The 5,272-nt window shown below is 30.9% G+C and overlaps 1 long non-coding RNA gene across 1 annotated transcript in view; it reads right to left on the bottom strand.

Moving 5' to 3' along the window:
* The window catches only part of LOC116185079, a 9,733-nt gene that overhangs the window by 2,545 nt on the left and 1,916 nt on the right, over positions 1 to 5,272 (bottom strand). The window contains exon 2 of the long non-coding RNA XR_004149832.1: positions 2,899 to 2,902. This is a non-coding gene — a long non-coding RNA (uncharacterized LOC116185079). The remainder of the gene's footprint in view (positions 1 to 2,898; positions 2,903 to 5,272) is intronic.

The raw sequence follows: 5,272 nt of genomic DNA, 5'->3' as shown, positions 1-5,272 counted from the left end.
TATTATTTTGCGTTGTCGTGAAAATTTTGAGAATTCATCTTTGATATCTAAAATATCTTTTTATCAATGTTGCGTATAAGTTATGATCATTTTTAATATTACGATATTGAATAAAATATTCGCAATGATCTTCGAATATTTTTCGAATTTTTCGAATCCAATTCTATCGAGCGTTTGAATTTTTCTTTTTCTAAATTTTGCATCGTTGAATCGAATACATTTTTTTGGAAAATTTATTATTTTGCGTTATCGTGACAATTTTGAGAATTTATCTTTGATATCTTTTATGAAAATTTTGGTCATTTACACTGTTATTTTTCCTATTCCGTCATAAATATTACGAAACTATCCTCCAAATTGAAGAAAGATATTTTTATCAATGTTGTATATAATTCAAGCTCATTTTTAATGCTACGATATTGAATAAAGTATTCGAAACTATCTTCGAATCAAAATTTTATATTGTTGAATCACTACTTTTTTGGAAAATTTATTATTTTGCGTTGTAAAAATTTTGAGAATCCATCTTTGGCATCTTTTATTATGAAAATTTTGATCATTGGCACTGCTATCTCTCCTATTCCCTCATAAGTATCAAACTATTCAAATTCTAAGATATATTTTTATATTAATTTAATATTAATTTTATGTTATATATACATTATATTTATATTAATTTTATGTTTATGTTTATGTTATAATTTTATGTTAATTTATCTTAGTTTAATATTATAATTCAACATCACTTTAAAAAGCTTCGAAAAATGTTAAAAATGATATTGAATAAAATATTCGCTGTTGAATCGTTACTTTTTCTGGAATAATTCATTATTTTTCTCTCAAGATATTTATTTACCAATGTTGCAAAACAAGCTCGCTTCATAAAAAGCTTGGAAAAATGCTTCTACACGATATTGAATAAAAAAAAAAATTCCATCGAGCATCTTCGTTTCAATCCACGATTCTTTGTTTCTCCCACAATTTTAAATTCTATTAAATTGAATGAGTTAAGAGAAAACGAGAAAACACACGAACGACTCGATTTTCCAAAATAAGTCTCGCAGGGTTGGATAAGTTTCAAAAACAGTGTCCCTCTCTCAACACAAAATAAGTCTCCTTCCTCCCCTCTTCTCTCCCTCCCCCAAGGAGGACTCTCGTTATTCCAAGGAAATTAAATACGTCACCCGATTCTTAAAGTTAATTGAACTTGGGCCTCTAATTCATTAAGATAATGCATTTGGGATAAACTTTTGCTCCCTTGATCCTCCACGCGATCCTGGACATCCGTTGCTCTTCCCTCCTCCTTCACCTCGAGAGAGACCTCGAAATTTCAACCTCGAATTGATTCGACAATCGAATGAGTTAATAGATTGAAAACAACTCTTGCTAAAATATATTTTAGGAAATATATTTTTGAATTCACTTTTGAGCTTTTTATCGAGCTTTTTATTCGATAGATTCATCTTGCACGATCCTTTTTTCACTTCAAGATCTATAAAAGGAAAAAGAGGCAAATTTCTGTACTTGTAATTAGACAATTGTTCAAATTTTCCAACTCTCAAAAGATCAAAAATTCAATTCGAATAAAATATCGCATATTCAAAGTTTTATCATTGGACAAAGATGCATCTTGCACGATTCTTTTTTTTCATTTCAAGATCTATAAAAGGAAAAAGAGGGAGCTCTTGTTTCTGATATCTTGCAATTAGACAATTGTTCAAATTTTCCAACGAGCTTTCTCGAGATTAAAAATTCCACTCGAAAACTTTAATGAGTTTCGTTGGATAGATTCATTCTTTTTTTGCAAGGTAACTCTCTTTTCTGAGATCTGTAATTGCAATTAGGCAATTTTCTTGAGATTAAAAATCCTTCATTCGAAAACTTCAATGTGTTTCGTTGGATAGATTCATCTTGCACGATACTTTTTTATAAGGCAATTTTCTTTTCTGAGATCTGTATTTGCTATTAGATAATTGTTCAAATTTTCCAACGAGCTTTCCAACGAAATTAAAAATTCTTTATTCGATTCATTGCACGATTTTTTTTTTTTTATAAGACAACTCTTTTTTTTGAGATCTGTATTATTAGACAATTGTTCAAATTTTCCAACGAGCTTTCCAACGAAATTAAAAATTCTTTATTCGAAAACTTCAATGAGTTTCGTTGGATAGATTTGCATAATCCTTTTTTTTTTATAAGACAACTCTTTTTTTTGAGATCTGTACTTGCAATTAGACAATTGTTCAAATTTTCCAATGAGCTTTTTCGAGATCAAAAATCCCTCGAAAATTTCAATAAGAATCGCATTTTCAAAATTTTATTACTTTACACCTTTTTCATTTCAAAATTTATAAAACGAAAAAGACGAGGCAACTCTCTTTTCTGAGAACTATATTATTATAACTATTTAGAATTGTTCAAATTTTCCAACGAGCTTTCTCGAAATCAAAAATTTCAAATTCGAAAACTTCAATAAGAATAAAATATCGCATCTTCAAAATTTCGTTGGATAAATTCATCTTGCACGATTCTTTTTCACAAGGCAACTCTCTTTTCTGAAAATTGTACTTGCAATTAGACAATTGTTCAAATTTTCCAAGGAGCTTTCTCGAGATCAAAAATTCCATTTTATTTTCGAAAACTCGAATAAAATATCGTATCTTCAAAATTTCATTCTTGTACGATTCTTCTTCACAAAGCAACTCTCTTTTCTTTATTTGCTATTGATAATTGTTCAAATTTTCCAACGAGCTTTCTCGAGATCAAAAATCCCTCGAAAACATCAATAAAAATCGCATTTTCAAAATTTTATCATTGGATAAAGATTCATCTTGCATCCTTTTTCATTTCAAGATCTATAAAAGGAAAAAGACAAAGCAACTCTCTTTTTTTAAAAACTATACTATTAGAATTGTTCAAATTTTCCAAGGAGCTTTCTCGAGATCAAAAATTCCGAAAACTTCAATTAAAATTGCATTTTCAAAATTTTATCATTGGATAGATTCATCCTGATTCATCTAGCACGATCCTTTTTCACAAGGCAACTCTCTTTTTTGTACTTGCTATTAAACAATTGTTCAAATTTTCCAACTCTCGAGATCAAAAATTCGAATAAAATATCGCATCTTCAAAATTTTATCATTGGATAGATTCATATACGATCTTTTTTCACAAGGCAACTCTCTTTTCTATACTTGCAATTAGACAATTGTTCAAATTTTTTTCCAATTTTCAAAAAGATCAAAAATTCAATTCGAATGAAATATCGCATCTTCAAAGTTTTATCATTGGACAAAGATTCATCCTTTGCACGATTAATTCTTCTTCATTTCAAGATCTATAAAAGGAAAAAGAGTCTTTCTTTTCTGTATTTACAATTGGACAATTGTCCAAATTTTCCAACTCTCGAGATCAAAAGTTCGAACAAAATATCGCGTATTCAAAGTTTTATCATTGGACAAAGATTCATCCTTTGCAGGATTAATTCTTTTTCATTTCAAGATGTACAAAACGAGGAAGCAAAGTCTCGACGGAAAGTCGTAGCCGTCGACATCGCCTGGGAAGAGGAGATTTTTCGCGGGCATTTATATTTTTTTCCTTTCCTTTCTTTTATTTCAACAACGGGGCGATTAGTCGCGGGAGAGAAGCAACACGGTCCTGAGACGTCGGTCGGGATCCGCTGTCACAGCAGGATTTTGTCAGCAAGCTTTTATCCCTTCGCCGAAGAGTAAATCGTGCGGTGGCCCGCGTACATCTATTTGTCACTTGGCCCGCCTGGACGTGGACGGTCGCTAACCCACCACCACCACCACCACCAGAGGATATCGCCATCCCCTCCTGGGACCGTTCCATCTTTCCACCAACTCCTCCAACTCGAGTGAGGAATCGGTTACCTTTTCGTTAAAGAGGTAATTTGCGCCACCCTCGATCCAACAACCACCATTTCCCGCCCTTCTTTATCGACCGAGAAGAAAGTGTCCAAATCTTTCGATCGACCGAAATAGAGAAGATAATTCGATTCGTCGCGTCATTTTAATCCTTCCTCCACTTCCGGTCGAATCGACAACTCCACGTTCTCAGCTTTGAAATGAATTTGAATGAATTTGAAATGATTTCACACGCGTGTAAAGCTTTTATGTAGCTTTAGATGTGCAAAGGTAGAAAATTTGTCGGATGTTAAAGTGTATGTGTTTAATACGTGATAGATGCATTCTCTTGTTAGGGTAAGTATAATAAAACATTGTTTCGATATCTTTCGCCTTTCTTATTCTTATCTCTTCTCTATTTTCATTCTCCTTCTCTCCATCGTCAATTTCAACATCATTCAACTAACCTCATTTTATTTTATTCTTGCAAAACTCGAAAATTTTGAAGTAATAATATTTTTATTACCACTGACCATCAACTTGAACTAAAATATAGTTTCTATATATTCATAAGATTAAAGAGGTTAGGAATCATTTTAAAAAAATCAAGTATAAATAAATATCGTCGCCATATTGGAAAAATTTTACTTTACATCTGGCCTCTGTCTTTGATTAAAATAAAGAATGAAGAAGGGAAGAATCATCGATGGTTAATTTCTAAACTTACTATACATCCAATTATTTAATATTAGATTCACATCGATTATATACCTTTTTTCACTGAAATTCGTTTTTTTATAACGGATATATTAAAATGCAATTTTTTTGTAAATTATTTATTTAAAATCTATTTTAAAATAGATTTTTATTTATCGTTGTCTTCGATGTTTTACATTGTAAACTCTATCTTGAATGTATACTTTCTGTAATACTCTTTAGATTTAATACAAATATAGTTAGATGAATCGAAGCTATTTCATAATGATGGTCACTGCCCAATTCTTCAGCTAATTGAAAGAGAAAATTCTTTTGAATTTTACTCCAGTAATCCAATTTTACTCTGTTTGTACAATAATCCAGGCATTGATGGCTACCAAATCTAAAAACAATTATAAAACACATGAAGGGGGTTATATATGTTTTCGCGGTATTTTCTTCATTATCGACATCTTTTATTTCACTCTCGCTTTCAATAATACGCATTTTTTTTCTTTTACGCGATAATTTTCGTTCCCACTGTCGTCAGAACTGTCTTCAATTTTATTTATATTGTCAAACTCTTCCTCGCTTTCGTCTTCATTTATGCTTATGGTTATTCTTTTTTATCAATTCCACGTATTTTCAAGACTTGCCCATAATAATATATTTTTTCGGATAGGTTTTGAAAGTATCTTGAGAAATCTTAC

The sequence above is a fragment of the Apis dorsata genome, unplaced genomic scaffold, assembly GCF_000469605.1.
Source record: "Apis dorsata unplaced genomic scaffold, Apis dorsata 1.3 scaffold_93, whole genome shotgun sequence".
Lineage (NCBI taxonomy): Eukaryota > Metazoa > Arthropoda > Insecta > Hymenoptera > Apidae > Apis > Apis dorsata.
Note: the sequence above shows the minus strand (reverse complement) of the source record. Positions and strands in the feature narration are given on the sequence as shown.